General features: G+C 40.3%; 1 protein-coding gene across 4 annotated transcripts in view; it reads right to left on the bottom strand.

Annotated features, from left to right (window-relative positions):
* The window catches only part of NSMCE2 (NSE2 (MMS21) homolog, SMC5-SMC6 complex SUMO ligase), a 213118-nt gene that overhangs the window by 177921 nt on the left and 15834 nt on the right, over positions 1-19363 (bottom strand). The gene's annotated exons all lie outside the window — the stretch shown is intronic.

Genomic DNA, 19363 nt, shown 5'->3' with positions numbered 1-19363 from the left:
TTTTGAGGAGGGGGAAGGGAGCAGTATTTACATAAGAAAAATTTGTATTTGCATTCCCAAAATTAAATACAACATTTTTAACAAAATCGTGCATGAGCAAGGACTCAAGTCATATTACAAATAAAACTGTCAGTGTTGTGAAAATGTCCAAATGTTAAAAAGGGAGACAAACTGTTCAGGTGTTGCTGATACCAACATGTATCTGCTATGTATACAGCAACCTTTTGTTAAAAAATCACATTAATTACTTGGTGACCAGAAAGAGAATTTTAAGCAATTTATATCCTGATGGTTTATGACTTATACAAAGGCAGGCATTTTACTGTATTTGGTTAATCTATGGAAATTGATATAATGTTGGCAATCTCCCTCTGGAATTAAATGAGTTTATTTTTGAAAGCACATAAAAATGTGCTTTTGAAATTAAAAATGCTATGAAAGAGTTGGCAAAATAAAACAAATGGGATCATGGTTCTCATTATCAAAGTCCCAAGGATGCTAGCAAGACTTGAACCACATGGCAATTTCAAATCACAAGGCCAAGGAGACCCTGCCTGCAAAGAAGAAAATGAATGATGGCTGGGCCAGGTTTGGTGGCATGAAGCCTAAGGCAAGAATCTCTGGAAGCCATGTGTGGTTCCCTGTAGCCTCAGCAAAGGCTCCAGGGCCCAAGAATGCTGGGACATGCTGAAGGACCTAAGTGATGAATAGTTCAGCCAGAGGCAAGATGGAAAACACCAGAAAAGATCAGGAAGCTAGTCCTGAGAGGAACTGAGACCCACACACCCCACCTGGATGTGAGCCAGCTCAGATCACTTTGGCTAAAGTCAGTGTCTCGGTCCAATGCAGAAGAGCGCTGGAGACCAGAGACCTAAGAACTAGGAGTCCTACAGCAAAAGAAATCTGGAAGAAAGGCCATGAGAACATCCCTGTCGAGTAGCAACCTTACATTTTAAGATTCTTTTGGTGATTCTTGCTGTTCTTCTTGTTAACCTTTATTTTCCTATTGTGATAAGAATCTCTCTTAAAACCGTGATTTCTACTCATGTTTCAGGACACCGGGCTGCGGAAGGCATAGAGAATCTGTGTCCTGCCCTATTAACAACTGAGGTGAGGAAAAAGCATGGTGTTGCAGGAAGAAAGGCAAACAGGCCAAATCAATCCCGGAAGGATTCAAGAGGAACTTGGAATGAACACAGACACAGGGAGTTGGCTGTTGACTAAAAAGTGAAGGGATGGTGGGGCGGGTATGTAGGGACTGACCAGTCAAAGTTTCCTTGCTCCTTTACTGCCCTTATAATAATCCCACTACCAAAATTCCCCCACTCTTACAGGAAAGACTTCCTAAAAATTGACACCAAACTAAATCCTATACATCCTTCAAGGGTGGGGGCGGGGAGCTCAAGCCCACCTGCTTTTAAACCATGCCAGCCTAGAAAGATCTCCTTTCCTTAATTTATCTTAACAACTATATTTGATACTTTGAAACTTTGAGCCACAAATAATCTTGTCTTATGTGCCTTTGTCTCATTTCTCCAAAGAGATTTGAACCCATTTGAGAGTGAGAAGGATGCTTTGGTATTCTTGGGAGCTAGTGAAGAACTACAGCATCTCTTCCCCTTCAATGGTCTCACATGGCATTATTTAATAAATTTGAAAATTAAACTTTCATCAAACTATAAACTGTCCAGCCTCAGATATCTATTGAATTAAAGTGTAATGAAGACATAGGATATAAACACATTTGCCCATTGTACTTTCATGGTGATTTTTCCATCACATAAAGCTCGGCACCAGCACGTGGGGCCAAGGGAGGGAGGGGGAAGAGAAGCAAACCAGTAATGTTAACATCCACAGAATGACAATCCCAGAGAGGAAATCACTACGGTACCAGAAAAGCCTGGCATTATAGATCGTGCAGCTGATAAAGCATGGAAAGCAGTAACAACGAGAAAAAAAATAGATAATCATAGCTGTAGCTAATAATTAGTAGGCACTATATTATGCGCCAAGATTAAACTGAACACACCACTTACAGTAAACCTCACAGCAACTCCTTTATCTGCACTTTACCGACGAGAAGGTGAGACACTGAGCTGCTGAAGGGACCCGCTCAGCACCAGAGTAAGGAGCAGCGCAGCAAGGCTGCCAACTCAGGCTTTCTGGCGGCCAAGTTTGCACACCTGCCCGCCTGTGTTAACAGATGCGTAACCATGAGGAGAAGGACAAGCACCTTCAACTCCTCCATGAATTTCCAGGGAACAACAGGGAACAAGGCCCCCAACCTTATCATCTCAGCCACTTGGTGATCCATTCCAAGTGGGACACTACGGACTGTCACTCAAATGGTCCCATAAAAGCTCTTCCAAATTCCTAACAAAGACGAAACTGTTAAGAAAAAGAAAATGATTCTTCCCTTTTAGAAGACTACTAAATTTTCATGGTAGTGAAGAGAGCGACTTTTCACATCAGCAAGGCCAGCGGAAGGGGCTGTAAAGGCAACCAAGTCACCACCCACCGATGCCAGGAGAAGGAAAGCGACGCTCGCTGCTAGGAAATCCGACCTGCATGAGGCCGAGGGCCCCAGGTGCCGCAGCCACAGAAGTGGAAGCAGCAGCAGAGACACGTTCAAGGGGAAGTCTTCCTGTTGCAGAGATACTTCTTTCTTTTTAAAGATTTTATTTGTTTATTTGAAACAGAGAGAGAGATCACAGTAGGCAGAGCAGCAGGCAGAGGGAGAGAGAGAAGCAGGCTCTCCGCTGATCAGGAAGCCTGATGTAGGGCTTGATCCCACAACGCCAGGATCATGACCTGAGCTGAAGGCAGCCACTTAACCTACTGAGCCACCCAGGCGCCCTGCAGAGATACTTCTGAGTGGAGCAGTTTCAAAACCATTCCTACAATCTATGCCTCTGACTGCCTTCCCCCGGCCAAATGGGGTCTGGGCAATCTAGGAATATTCCCATTTCTTCGATGTGCCATTCAATGAGCATTTATTATAATCAACCTGCGCCTGTATTACTCAAATGAACCTAAGCGATATACTTGAACATTCCTTTGTAAGCCAGTAACTACACAGGGAAGTCTCACGGAGAGCTCAGGGATTCTGTGAGGCCTGTGTAACCCATCTGGTGCATTAATTTGGAAACTGTTCCAAGAAGTTAGCACAAAAACTCGCTTCAATATATCCCCCACCCAGGCCTCAGCAAATCAAGTCCACAGGGCACAGATAATCTCTGATTTACAGTATAAAATTATAATTTTCTGTAAGTACGCCAGTAGCAGGACTGTCCTTCAAATGTGCATGTCTGTGCTAAGGGATCCTGGTCAGCACCATCCTGAACACTGTGGACTGTTAATGGTACCCGAACATTTTATACAAATGTTACTTAGAACAGATAGGGCCATAGAATGAAACCCATTTTTAAAGATGGTTTCTGTTTCACTTTTCTTTTTCCCGTTCAGTGGCAAACCTTGGTAGAATGACAGTCACTGAAAGACGACTTCTTTTTAGACTGAAGTGCTCTGACATTTATAGAATATACGGAGTGTCTGAATGGATGCAATTGGCCTGCATATGGTTTTCCTAAAGTCAAACAAACCTATAATTATGCAATCTAAGCAGCCACGCTAGTCATTAGACACGTCATCTGTTACTCAATGTCAAAATGCACTAACAGCAATGTTCTAACTATTACTATTCCCTGTTTGAAGTGTTGAAAAAGGCATTAAAGTTACATGATCTGTACAACACTAAGCTGAAATGGGTGATTTCGTGTTGCAATCACTTCAACTTAAAACAAAATTCATGAGGCTTCAATGAGAGAAAGGTGATGGCAGGAACAAGTTATAGAAGCAAAATAGTAGCAATCAATGTCAGTGTCTCAAATATGAAAGACCGGGGCCAAAATGAGGCCAACAAAGAGGGTTTGGAGGTGGGGGGGAATGGAAGGGAGATGACAAACTAGCTACTTTTATCTGTAGACTTGTGTGAGACAAATGCCCAGTCCTCCATTTATAACCAAAAGATACAGGTAATACGCCTGCAGCAACATGGTGATTCGTAAGCAGCACAGCATGGACTCATGAGAGTTCGTCATTCAGGTTGAGTTCCAAGACTGTCTAGGGTTTCTTTACATCTTATTTGCTCAATACAATGCCATTTTAGGCTAATGGTTAAAAATGAGGGAGCAGAAGATTCTTTATCTTGGCTTCTCCATGTCCAAGTGGGCATGGTCAGTAGACCTATCAAGCTCTTGTTTCAGACCAGCGACCAGTTTGGCAAGAAGGGAGGGATGCAGCCAAAAGATGCAGCCTGTAGACCAACTATTCTAAATGAGGCTCCTCCCTAGCCATGGCTGCCTAGAGCCGCAGCCTAAGGCATAGGCACTACAGAGAAATAAAGTCTCTTCCCTAAGGCCCAGTTCTGGGGTTTGGGAAATACAGCTGAAACAGGGCCAAGCACATGTAGTACCTACAGCCAAGCAAGTTCTCTTAGCAACCCCTCAGGTCCTAAGTAGAACTGCCTTCAGTGAAACCGACATGAAACAGGACATTTTCCCTGCTCTTTCCCCTAGCATGTCCATACACATCTCGGTACCACCTCTCCACACTACCAGATGTCGTTTTGCTTTGCTCTGCTGTTCTCTATGATCTCAGCCACAGATCCTGTTCCAGAACCCTCCCTAATCTCCAGAATAGGACCAAATGCTTCATGTCTTATAGGTCCATAAAACTTCTCTACCTTTACAAGGAGGACACATGTGAATGTGTGTGTGTGTTAGGGGGGCACGCCCTTTGGATAAATTTCATCCACTTAATCCCTTCCAATTTTGTTCCTGATTCAATTACATAGTTTTGTCCCTGGCCAAGTTGTTTCCTGAATTTTTGTCCTAAACAAATAAATATTGCAGAATATGGTGTTCTTTATTCTACAAAGTCATATACAGGCATGTCTGAAGAAGAACAATATCAATTACATATAGTTGATTAAACTCAACTCCACACATTTGATCAATAACATGCTGGACTAAGACAAAGCAGTCATTTAGTGTTCTGGGTTGCTGACTCCAATTCAACATGAATCACACATCCAGAGGATCTGATAAATATCCAGGCCATAAAGTACATATGTCCATTTTGGCAAGGAGCAGGGAAGAAAACTCATCAGAAAATCGCCTGATTGGATTTTAAATTTTCTAGAACAGATGGGATGTGGAATAGAGAGATTTTACTTCCTGAAACTGAGAAATCTCTTCCTAATCTCTGAGATTCTTCTATATTTTGTAAACAAGAAATTTCATCTTTCAGGATGAACTCAAACAAATGACAGTCGAAATCATCTTCCCCTCCCTCTACAAAAAAAAAAAATCCAAAAAACAGAAAAAACAGAACAAAGAAACCCCTTCCTCTCTTAAAATACAGCTCCAACTATCCCTAGCAACATATACCTACATACACACTTACCTCCGTGAGTGGGTGTGTGTGTGTTTTTCCTGGCAGCCTAGTATTAAGCAATCATTATATATTCATCAGGAGTCAAATTTAATGACTTACTCACTGCTTGAGCAATATTTAATAGAAACTTATTACTTCTCACTACACTGTACTTTAGCCATAATTATTCCTCCCCACAGATAGTAGTGTGGAGGAAAAGTAAAAACCAAATCCACATTCTGTAACTGCCTCCCACCAGAAATAATAGTGAAGAGTAGAACAGGGTATGGTACAAACCGCTACACAACTATAAATGCAGCGAAATGGGAGAAATCTTCAAGAAATAGTGACCTTTATAATCCTCTTTACTCATCTATATAACTTTCTTGTCAATTATACAGAAGAGGAAAGTTGTATAATACAGGAACTCAAAAAGCCAGCTCCGGAGTCAGATTATATTCACATCTAGGCTCTACTACTCTCTAGCTATGTAGTCTTTGGTCAGTCACTGTATTAGAGTTTCCTCTTCTGTGGAATGGGTACAGTAACAGTATTTAACTCATAAAGCCAAGACAAGTACTAAATGAGAAAACACAAACAAAATCAGCACAGCACCTGCCCACAAAAAACTATTCTGCAAATGTAATTAGCCTAAATGCTGGAAGCATTTTACCCTTAGAACCAAAAGGTATCAAGTGAGGGTCACCTCTTTAACTCTCTCAGCTGTTTTTTCTAACTTGAGACCAAAGCACTAACTCGAGCTCATAAAACTGCAAGGCTCAATGAGAAGCTCTGGAAACTTCCCCCCACCAACTCATGTCCAGAAACCCATTCACCTAGGACATGCTTAAGTACTTACTACATGCCAGGTGGAGGGAAAAAAATGCCATCAAGCAAGGAGCAGCTACTCCCGCCCTCAGAAGGTAGGAAAGGTCTAACAGGTGAGGGGATAAATGTGTCCTCTATCTTGAAAGATGAGTAGCTGTACCCCAGATGTTTACCAGACTGCAGGAGAGGCTGAACAAATGCTCTCCCCGCTTCTCCAAAGAGGCTGATTTTGAGTTTAAATTCTCAAACAAAAACACAGGGAGAAACAAAGGGGAGAAAGATACAGATTTAAAAAAAAAAAGAACAAATCTTCACTGAGTACTGACAACGTGCCCAGCACTTTGAACACACTACTCATTCTATCCTTTGTTACAACAATGTGAATTAGGTGTTATTACAAGTAATTCAATAAGGAAACTGATACTCCTAGAGGTTAAATCATTTGCCCCTGGTCACACAGTCAATACATGGTGACGTTAAGAATTGACCTCAGGTCTAACTTTAAAGTTAGCATGGAAGGCACATGCTATAAGGGTCTGAACTACTCCACACAAATAAATAATCCATTCATGCAAAAGTCGCAGGGTAATAAATGATCAGTTCTCTAGATAAAGGAATTCTTCTAAATATTACCTTCTTGTGAGAGAGATAGAGAGAAAGTAAAATCAACTTACACAGTTCTACCTCAGAGTAATGGAGACCAGCGTTCATTACATAGATAGGTATTTCCTTTGAACATTATAGTTAATATTCCATAAATCACCATGGTAAAGGTAAAACAGTGTTTGAAATAAATTCTATTAAAGATTAGGTTCATAAAATCATAGACATGGTCTCTGGATAAAATCTATTCTCCACTAGGCATCAAAAGCACTAGGAATCCCAGGTAGCTACCATTTTAAAACATACCCACGGAGCCGCCGGGGTGGCTCAGTAGTTGAGTGTTGGCCTTCAGCTCAGGTCATGATCCCAGGGTTCTCGGATCGAATCCAGCCTCAGGCTCCCTGTTTGGCGGGGAGTCTGCTTCTCCCCCTGCCACACCCCCTCTCAAAAATACATAAATAAACAAACAAATAAATAAAATAAATAAAGCATGGGGTTGAGAATTAAGTACACAGCTGAAAAACTCAAATAGTATAATAATGAGGTGTCTCCAATCCCCAAACTCCCCCCCAGAAACAACCACTGTAATGAGGTTCTCATTCCATGGAAATATTCCATGTACAAGGTACCCTCTTTTATTTTCTTTAGAGATTTTATTTATTTATTTGAGAGAGAAAGAGGCATGAGAAGAGAGAAGGTCAAAGGGAGAAGCAGCTCGGTGGGGACACAGACTAGGAGCCCGATGTGGGACTCAATCCCGGGACTCCGGGATCATGACCTGAGCCAAAGGCAGTCACTTAACCAACTGAGTCACCCAGGCAGCCAAGGCACCCTCTTTTAAAAAGGACAACAGAAATTAAGGCAAACAAATATATCAGGGAAAATATGAACATATTAAAAACACGAAAGGAGAGATGCTAAACAAAGAATACAATATGGTTGGTTAGAGGGGAACTTCCATTCACTCACTGACTAAATGTTTACCAAGCACAGACCATATGCCTGGCACTCTGCTGGGTGACCTAGACAGTGTAGCGCACAAGGTAAACCCTACGCCTTTTCTCAAACAGCTCATACAAATTTCCACTCCATGTAAAAATGTCTAAAAAGACCAGATATGACTATCTTGCCTTTGTTTGGCTCTTGGTATGGTGGGAAAGCTCGTTCTCTGCCAAACAGCTCTAATTATTAGAGCCCTTCCAAAGAGAGAGCTGATTCATCACCACCCTGGAATAATTCTAGGCAATGACAACAATAAATCTGAACTGCTCTCTCACGCACATTAACTTATCTACACCTCATAACCTCCATATAGTGATTTTACTCTCCATTTTATATGGTGAGGAAACTGAGGCTCAGAGACGTTAAGTGATTCCACCGAAGTCATGCCCCAATATCAGAAGTGGGACTTGCCCCTGGCCCTCAACAGCAGAGCTGCAGAAGAGCTACTTAGTGAGCCACACAGAAACAAGCAACTCTCCCAGACCACAGTTTTTCAAAGATCTGAAGGTGGCTCTTATTTAAATATTTCCTACCTGTGAGTCTTTGTTTCTCCAGGATAAAGAACGATCATCAAGTTCATTCAGTGTAGCTGACCTGCCTTCACCTAAATGTGGTTCATTTGCTGGTGTCCCTTTTACAGAAGGACTCCAGAAATTAAAAACAATTACAGTCATGGGTTAACCAGAGAAGGCTATGACAACACTATAATTACATGTGTACCGTTGCGATCATGTGTTGATTACTAGTTTTCTTTCAAGAAATTAAATAACATTTACGAAGCACTATGTGCCAGACACTATGCTAAGAAATTTATACACATCATTTCATTCAATCCTTATAACTCTGTGAAAAAGACACCATCATTATCCCCATTTGATGGAACAAAAAAAAGGACTCAGAGAGGCTAAATATCCTGAACCAAGGTTATAAAGCCAATAAGCTGTAGAGGGAACATTCAAATTGGGGTCTATTAAGTAACAGAGTCCATTCTCCTAAATATCTCAACAATTATCACACTCTGGGCATAACCCATTTCTCCATGTCCTAAGACTTTGCCAAATGCCTTCATAAGATCTATTCGCATTAGACTAAAAAGTATCCCTACTGTACCAGGGAAGTCACCACAATTAAAAAAGGGGAACAGGAGATGAAGAGGAACTAGGGTAATCAATCATAAATGAGATTGCTACTAAAAAAAAGGTTAATGATCTTTCGCTTGCACACAGACAGCAACTGCCTTAGACCAGCCTATCTCTGTACTCATTTTGAATAAATTTATACCAGGAAAAAATTTCAAATGGGGTCACCCTACTTTAAAATAGAAAGTTAATGAAAGACTTTAATTAAACAGAAATTAAGTCCTCAAAAAATATAAAACTAAGTTTGAGAGAGGCGCCTGGGTGGCTCAGTCAGTTAAGCGTCCAACTCTTGAGTTCAGCTCAGGTCTTGATCTCAGGGTCGTGAGTTTGAGCCCTGCCCCTGGGCTCATGGAGCCTACTTTAAAATAAAATATTATAAAAATAAGCTTGGGAATCTGGTAAGAAGTTCATTAAATTATAAGACCTATGATGACAGGAACTGTAATCTCTGTTACTTATTTCCCAAATGTTAGTCTAAAGTAGTTTGTTCTGAGAAACATTTCTTTAAGGAAAGAGTAAGAGGCACAATCACAACAGGAGAGAACAACTGTATATCCCATTCCTGTCAGAGGATAATTTCTATGTTTGTTATTTTCGGAAAAGTAAAATAAACTTGATTTGCAGTGAACATGGTGTAATGTAAAATGTGTCAAGTTACTTTGCTCTACATCTGAGACTAATTAACAGTGTCAACTATACTCAAATAAAAATAAATAAATTTGATTTCACAAAAACTATGGCAAATCAATCTGTTAAAACTTAAATCACTGACAGCCCCCGAAAATAAATCTACCATAACTTACCAAAACCACTGTAATAACTATTCCATCTGACACAGCATATTTCCTTATTTTTGCACCTACAAACAGCATGTGTTCTTGAGAACTTATAATTCTTTTTTCATTACGTATCTTATCATTTCTAAGATGTTTTATTTTCATAACCTTAACTGACTTAAATCAGTAGTGACTCCCAAAACTGTTTTCCTTGTCTTCTTCAAAACATCTCTTTCCTCTCTAACAAAGAAATAATGATCCATAAACACTTAAATCTACTAGAAACAGCTCAGAGAACTCTGTTGGGGAAAGTAAACTACTTCTGTAATGGCAATCATCACCCACTAGTATCTGTTTCTGGATGACACTTACAATGAACTAGGAAGTTAAGAGATAAAGAACTATTAATATTCAATGAGTAAGGAACTGGTTCTGTAACACTACGGTACTATTTATAAAATGGGAGGTTCCAATCAATCACATCCCACATCCAGGCACCCAGTCTCCGCAGCCAAAGTGAACTGAACAACAGGCAAAACCCAAACCCTGAAGTCACTTCAGACCCCCATCCTGGCATCCTCCACACCACTCCACACCCTCCACAGGTTCTATCAATTCGGCCCACTCAAGTCGACTATTCTGTCCTTTCCTCCCTTTCCAACTACAGCTGCCTGAATTTCAATCCTTACTTCGTCTTCCTCAGATTACTGCTTTGCTTCTTCAGTGACTTCCTTTTTCACCCTCTTCTCCCTCCAGTCCTTCTTCCAGGTCGTAACCAGGACTCAAGAGCAAATCTGAGGGTACTCTCTTGTTTATCAAAAAACCTACCATCGTATGTCCATTTCTGGCCAAGACTGAGTAACAGGGACCAAATTTATTCTCCTGCCTAACAAAAAATTCAAACTGAAAATATATAAATAAATAACAGTTTGCAAGATGCTAGAAGTCATCCAAGGAAAAGGAATCAGGATGATAGGAAATATGAGATGAAACCTGTGATTGTGCACCCCCCCCCCCAGCCATCTTGAGGGAGTTTTCAGGTTGCAGGGCACACAACACCAATCAAAATTCTATGACCTCTTTTTCATAGATTTCAAAGAATCTTTGGCACAGATTCTAAAATTCATATTGAAAATGCAAAGGACCTAGAATAGCCAAAACAACCTTCAAAAAGAGAAAGTTGGAGGCCCAACACTACCCAATTTCAAGACTTACCATAAAGCTTCAGTAATCCAAATAGGGAGGTACTGGGATACAGACACGCAAACAGATCAACAGACTACAACAGAGTCCAGCAATACAAACAGTTGTATATGGATGACTGATTTAACAAAGGAGCTGAGGCAATTCAGTCAAGAACGAATAGTCTTTTCAACAAGTTGCTGGTACAACTGGCAATCTGCATAAAACAGAACACCTTTGATCTATACCTCGAGCCAAATACAAACATTTAGTCAGAATGGATCATAAGCCTAAATGTGAAATCTAAAACTATAAAACTTCTAGAAAAAATTACAAAGCAGACCTTTGAGATCTTGGGTTAAGAAGAGTTCTTAAATACAACAATAAAGCACAAGCTGTAGAAGAATAAACTGATAAATTGGAGATTATCAAAATCAAAAACGTCTGTCCCTCCAAATAACTGTTAAGAGCACAGAGTGGGAGAAAATACTCACAAACCATATATCTCATAAAAAACTATATTCAGAAAATATAAAGTTACTCATATTCTCAAAACTGAATAATAAAAAGCTGTAACAAACAGAACAAGATTTGGGTAGATGCTTCACCAAAGAGGTCAATGCCAAAGAAGCTCAGGAAAAGGTATTCAACATTACTGGTCAGCAGGGAAATGCAAATTAAAACACCGTAAGATACCACCACGTATTTATTAGAATAGCTGAAGTTAAGAAGACTGCCCATATCAAGTGTTGGTGAGTATGGCGGTAACTGGAGAGCTACCCGAAAGTATTCCACACACGGATTCCTAATTTCCAGACAACTATTATTATCCCAAAAAGCACATTCTACCACATAACACAGGCCACATTTGATATAATTTCATCTTATCATAATGACTCAGAAGAGACTTCAAATATCATAAAGTCTCTCAGTGTCATCATTATGGTTTTACTATTACTGTAAAATATGAAAACATGAGTCAACAGAAATTTTTTATGTAGCAGATATCAAAGCAACCAGCTTTCAGTCTATAATTACCTCACAAAATTATGATTGCTTTTTATTATAATTTGTTTTCTCCAACCCACTAGTTCTCAAAGTGTGGTCACCGGACCAGGTGCATTAGCACCACCTGGGAACTTGGTAGAAATGCAAGCTCTCAGGCCCTCCACCAAACAAGTGGATCTGAAACTCTGGGATGGGGAACAGCAATCTGTGTTTTAACAAGCCCTCCAGGTGATTCTGAAGCATGGCAAAATTTGAGATCCACTATTTTAATGTATGCTCTAAAGTTAAGATCCTAAATTGCCTTTTCTCTGAGATTCTTTCTGAATTCACAGAATTCTAAGACAAAGAGAAACTGCTACTTTAAATCCACGTTTTCAACAAATCTAGAACTCAACCAGCTGTTTTCCTATTTTTATACTCTTGAATTATTTTAGGCCTTTTAAAAAGCTAGAAAACCAAAACTGAATGTAAGGTCCCATAAATAATGCATTCTACAAAAGCCTTTGTTTCAAAACAAACTTTTCTACTTAAATACCCTAAGTCATTTACTCACATCTATTTTTTGCAACGGCACCCAACATTCCTTCCAAATTTACCAGAATAGATTTGCTTCTAATTTCAGCTGCAAACTGTCATCCTCTAGTGAGTATCTGTACAACTTTTAATTAGGTTCATCTAAATGGAATGGATTTTTAAAATAATTCTGGTTATAAGTTTTAACTGTTTCATAAAGAGACTTAAGAAAGCAGCAGAATGAAAGAGGAAACGGTTTGGACTGAATCAGGACATCTGTGGCTGATGATATTGCTTAGAGATTTTGAGTTTCCTGGGGCTCAGTTCCCTTCTTCTGTAAAAAGGAGCTGGAGTACATGACCTGAAGAGGCCATTTCAAGTTTAAGGTCTATAAATCTCTGCTCTTACCCTTATGCTCTATGGTACTGTAGCTTTACAGTAATGTGACACTGCAAATTTTCTTGACATGTTTTATCTATTTTTAATATTTTTAAATTGTTTTAAGGGGGTGCCTAGGTGGCTCAGTCGTTAAGCATCTGCCTTCGGCTCAGGTCATGATCCCAGGGTGCTAGGATCAAGCCCCACATCAGGTTCCCAGCTTGGAGGGAAGCCTGCTTCTCCCTCTCCCACTCCCTCTGCTGTGTTCCCTCTCTCACTGTGTCTCTGTCAAATAAATCAATAAAACCTTTTTAAAAAATTGTTTTAAGAAACATGCCTCCCTGTACTCCCTACAGAGCTAAACACAGTAAAATCTGAACACACACAAACTTTTAGTTGCAGAAGCACTTCAATGGTAGTGTGATTTTTAAGCGCCTTATTCTAAGATTGGCTCATTTATCTCCAAAACTATGGGGATGCAGAGCATGAACCCCCAAAGGCAAAGATTCCACAATGTCATAAATAACACGGACTTGGGAGGCGGAATGCATGGCTTTGAATTCTGCACCTACTACTGAAGAACATTTTGTGATCTTGGGCAAGTTATCTAAACGTTCTAAACTTTGTTTTTCTATCAATCTTCTGTTAAGAAAGAATAATAGGATCTTCTTCATACAAATTAAATGAGCTAATTGACAAATGCCACTTAGCACAGAGGGCAACACAGAATGCACACTCAGTAAGCATTAGGTATTATTAATGTTACTTGCTGAGTACTACTTAGAAGTTATCAGAACAAATGTACATGCAATTCAATTTAGTAAATACACAAGGGTACACCTACTTGGTGCAAGGCACTTCACCGCTCACTATAGAGGCAAGGGTTCTCGAACTTCTGAATGGACCAGAATTACTTGAGATGTTTGTTTAAAATGCTGATTCTTGGGCTCTGCTTCCAGAAGCTCTGATTCTGCAATTTTTAAATAAGCCCCCCAGATGTTTCTAAGGCAGGCAGTTGAGGAATGATGTTTGAGAAACATTTCTGCAGGAGGCTCAAAGCGAAAAATCCTTTCCTTCAAGTTCCTACAAACTCTAAGCATAATCTAAGTTCTGTTCCAGAACTCACCGCTGCTACCTATTGGACGTGTAACATGTGAGCCTAATACGGCCCTTCCTTGTGGATTCCATTCGCCATCACTTAAATTCCACTCTCTCTGTCCCGATACAATGAGACAACTTTTTACCTGATACCTGAAATCTACTAATCCTCTAAACCCCAACCCGTGACTAATGGAAGTCCCTAAATATAAAGGCTATTCCTGACCTCTAAAAACACAAGATTCATGAAACCTGATTGCTGAGCTAGAAACCTGGCCATGACCTCATTCATAGTCCTGGTCTCAGCCTTACGCTTCCAACACTGCTGCCAGCAGACATCACAGCCTGTCCTCAGTACAGGACACATTTTCAAAAAGAGATTGTAAAGTGTCAAAGCCCATATAAATTTAACTCACAAAGGACTTTAACAGGTATACAAAACAATAAGAACAATAAAGCAACAATCAGGGGCCAGGAGATGGAGGACGGAAGGCAGACTATGACAAAGGAATTTAACTGCATTACAAATGTTTAAATTAATCTCACTAAAGAGTGAACTCACTGACCTAAGTAACTTTACACAGAGTTTTGAGTGAAAACTGTAAGACTAGAGGTACAAAGACCTGTACCTAAGCACTGCATACTAGCTGGTGAAGTTGTTTGTCACGGAGGCAGAGGTTAATAATTGTGAAACTGTCTTAAATATAACTTGGGCCAAAAGAGTAAGTAAATGGATGGTGGACAGTGGGAGCCTCTAGTAACATGGTTGCATAAGACAGAAATTTGAATACCATCACTGATTTCTTCCCTTTCCCTCAACCTTCATAATCAATAATAGAGTTGCATTAATTATTTCTCCTTTGTCTCTTAAGAATCTGACTACTTGGGGTGCTTGGGTGGCTCAGTAGGTTAAGCGTCTGCCTTCAGCTCAGGTCACAATCCCAGAGTCCTGGAATCAAGCCCGGCATCAGGCTCCCTGCTCAGTGGGGAGCCTACTTCTCCCTCTCCCTATGCTCCTTCCCTGCCTGTGCTCTCTTGCTCTCTCCCTCTCAAATAAAAAAAAAAAAAAAATTTTTTTTAATTTTAAAAAAAGAATCTGACAACTCAGGATGCCTGGATGGCTCAGTCGGTTAAGCAACTGATTCTTGATTTCAGCACAGGTCATGATCTCAGGGTCGTGAGATCAAGCCCCCTGTCAGACTCTGTGCTCAGTGGGGAGTCTGCTTGAGATTCTCTTTCTCCTTCTCCCTCTGCCCCTCTCCCTGCTTGTGTGCATGCACTCGCATACTCTAATAAATACTAAAATCTTAAAAAAAAAAAAAAAAAGGAATCTGACTACTTGTCAACACCCATGTCACCTTCCTCCTCTAAGCCCAAGTCACTATCATCTAATGCCAGAGGACTGACTGCAACAGCCTCCTAACTGGGTGGCCTTATAACTCTACACTCATTCCTAGCAAGCCATTCTCCATATCACAGCCACAGAATTCGTGCAAAATAGAAACCATCTTATCCCTATTTTTAAAACTTTTTAATAGGTTCTCACTGTCCTAAAGTCCAAACTCCTTAATTTGACTTATGAGAGCCTACTACCCCATTCTGATCCTTTCCTAATTCTCTCCAGGTTCTGTTCAGTCCCCAGCCCCCATGTCTATTTTAGTCACCACTGTATACCCAATACTTAGTTCAGGTAGTATTAATTCTTCGATCTCTATATGAATGCTACCACCTCAGTGAGAGATAGACTCTATTTTCTTTATGCATGAACTGAGGCTAGCCCTGTGATGGATTTGAGTAACTGAACACATTGGAAGTGATATTCTGGAACTTCTGAGCCCAAGTTTTAACAGGTCTGGCAGTTTCTGCTTTCTTCGTCTTAATACAGTTACTACACTGGGAGGAACCCAAACCACAAAGAAAGGCTATATGAAGCCCAATCCTCAGGCTCTCATCAACAATTCCAGCTGAGTATCCGGTCAACAATCAGAACCAGCTGCCAACCATGTAAGTGAGCGACCCTGCGAGTTTCAACAGGCGAGTCCCCCAAATGGCCACCATCTTAATTGATATCACTTGGAGTGGAAGAGCCTCCCAGCCCAGTTCAGTCAAACCACAGAATCATTAGATAGTAGAAAAAAACAAAAAACAAAAAACAAGTTTGTGGTTTTAAAACATTAAGTGTTAAGGTAGTTTCTTTCACGGCAATATGAGCATACGTCATCATGGTTGAAATCCCATTCCCAGTACCAATTTCACTGACTGGTACTTAACAACTTACCCCAATAAGCTCCATATCTTGAGGTGAGGAATACCATCCAAAGACAGAGATGGGGGGACTTGAGAGGAGCCATTCCTGGAGAACAGTTACTATAGCACATGAGAAATACACAGTATCTGTAATAAATGTATAGGCACCTGTCCTATATTTTACACTTCATTTCTTTTCTTTTCCAGGTCTAGATTTAAAATGTGTTCTCAATGAAAAAGAGAAGCTAAATCAGTCACCTGTTAAACTCTAACAGATGAAATCAAATATATTTCCTCAAGGTTCTTTTGAGAAATCTCTTCCCATGGTATGCACTGGGACCAACCCAAACCATTAAATATAGAACAAAAGTATATTAAAATCTCTGTTCACATAGCAGTCACTTGCTCTCACTGTGCTATAACTACATTAAAATTTGTGGGGCAGATCATGTAAAGAATTATGCTTGTATTTTGACAGGTTCCCCCACTGACGATATGGCCAAAAGTGGTAAGGGTGAGAAGCAAAACCAGTATCCTTGGTGTGAATATATAAATACTTGTTAAACATCTGAGTGAAAAGTAAATTACTGGAACATATGATCAGTAAGCCAAAAAATAAAAGAGGAAAAAGGAAGAAACTGCTTCATAGCTGAGCATTTGAGATACCTCTTAGACCCTGCCTAATCATCTCTCACATGATTTGGGTCTAAGAGCTTTCTAGGTATTACAGGAATTTGATGTGTGAAACCAGCAGAGTTTCTTATAGCAACAACTATTTGGTATTCTACTTTGCAATTATTAAGTATCTAAACACAGGTGCACAGTGCACTCTGGAAACTATAAAATTAGAAACAAGTTACAGATAACAACACTGTCAATTTCATTATTATTAAGTTGAAGTTAAGATCCAGATACTCTCATAAGTTTGGCACTGAGAAAACAAAGAAAAGGCAGATACAGGTTAATTCTTTCAAACTTGAGAAATTCCAAAACTACCAAAAAATTCTGGAAGATTCTATTTCAAGAGAACAGAGAACACTGACAAAAACTGCATCTTCTATGTAACACATTACATAATCTCTCTTTGTTAACTGGTTTAAATGTCTATTTTAGACTGTCCCATAGGAACTCCGATCCTCTTTGCTTGAAATTAAATCCTATAATAATTTTCTCAAATTAGAACACATTTCTGCTTCTTAAATCTATCATAAATGTCACTTTTTTCCTATTAGGGAGATAATGCCCACCCTTCCCTACACACTCTTGGTGCCCTGTCCCATCCCCACCCTGAGGTTTACACTTTAAGTTGGTTTTCCACAAATTCTCTTTATGACCAAAGCCAAGTGTTTATAGGCTGACCAGTCAAGGTAAGAGGTAAACCCTGTATACAAAGCACATAAACTGTTTCAAAATAGGAACAACCCTGAAAAGAAGATACTGTCCGTACTTTACATGCAGTGAAAAGGGAGCTCAAAGAACTGAAATAATTGGTTCGTACGGACACAGCTAGGAGAGAGTAGAACTTGAATTTTAACTCACGGCTATCTATACAATACTAACTGTAAAATACTAAATCTACACCAAGATTTAGTTCTAGATTCAAGATTTTAGTTCATGATTCTATACCTCTTAAGGATCCATCTCTCACCTGCAAATGGCCCAAATAATTATTAACAAAATAACTGAGCAATTAAATGTGAATACTACGTGCTAAGCATAGCGGAGAACATTTTATACCTATTATTTAATTCTTACAACAACCCTAAATAAGCTGGAAGTCAGGAAGACGTGTGGGTACACAGTTCAATACTCATTAGATATCACTTGCTATTTTACGATATTATCCACATTTTATAAATGAAGAAACCAAAATTTCCTTAAAATCAGAATGCCGATAACTGCCTGAGCTGGGTTTGAACCCAGGTTACCTGATTCCAGAACTGGTTTCTAACATCCTTGTCACTCTGCCCAGCCAACCAAAGCACTGCATTGTCCTAACTGGTCAAAAGGGAAAGACAGGGGCGAAGCCAGCAGCAGCCACAGCCTTGCTGACTGAGAAATGCACTGCATCTCGAAGTGCTGGAGCTGGAAGACGTGGTGCTAAAAATGAGAAAGGCCCAAATCAAAGCTGATCTTCAATATGAACCGCTCGCAGCTACCTGACTCTGTCAGGTGTTGGCAATCAACTCTTTAGGGGTCTCACACATCTCTGTGCATCTTGCAAGCGGAGGCGTTAACTGCCCTTTTGTTGTAGATGATCTTTTCAAGGATGTCCGTACCATGAACAGAGCTCTGGAAGCTTGAAATAATGTCTCCCTCCAGAGCAGAGGCACGTGTAAAAAAGACGATGTCTTCTTCCAGAGCCAGAGAGTGGGGACATTTATTGCCCATTATAAAAATCTGGGTTCCCTGAGCTCGAGGGTCCTCAGGTGGACACAGACTGCAGATCACCCTGGGCCCTGCCATACCAGCCCGGTAAAGATTTGGGTGGGGGACAGCAAGGCGAACCTCTGGAAACACAAACCTACTCGATATGAAGCAACAAGAAAGACTGTGACCCAGGAGTCTCCTATCTTTTGGTGGCGCTCATGAAGCTGTGACCAGCTAACTTGTTAGCCTGCAAGGGGGGTAAAACCTGCAGAGCTCCACAGATCTTCACACCTCTTCTCGCCTTTGCTTCCCTCAAAAATACCCTGTCCCACTCCACAGGAAATACTCATCTTTTTGTCAATGTCCCCTGTATGAAAGTTCTCCTCAAAGCTCCTCGCTAGAATGGACTAACCCCATGGTGCCCCCCCACTGTTTCCTGACACAGGTTTCTTTCACAGCACCTTTAAAGCAACAGTCCACTTGCTTATTTGTGTGCTGTACCAGGTACTCAATTTATTGCTTTTCAACTTAAAATTCACTTTTTAATACATCTCTGTGATAATGGATGAAAGTGCTTTAAGCATTTCTTACAGTGAGCATAACGTTACACTTTCTCAGTAGACGGTGCTAGATGGACACTGCAGGCAGAAGGGATTTTTCTGGCAAACGTTATGCTTAGTAAAAAGACAGGATGCTTGTGCCCTAAGATCAGGAGCAAAATAAGGGTGTCCATTCTTGCCGTGTCTAGTTAACCATACTGCAGGTTCTAGCCAGGGTAATTAG

The sequence above is a fragment of the Mustela putorius genome, unplaced genomic scaffold (assembly GCF_011764305.1).
Source record: "Mustela putorius furo isolate JIRA1106 unplaced genomic scaffold, ASM1176430v1.1 tig00000228_pilon_pilon_pilon, whole genome shotgun sequence".
In the NCBI taxonomy this organism is placed as follows: domain Eukaryota; kingdom Metazoa; phylum Chordata; class Mammalia; order Carnivora; family Mustelidae; genus Mustela; species Mustela putorius.
Note: the sequence above shows the minus strand (reverse complement) of the source record. Positions and strands in the feature narration are given on the sequence as shown.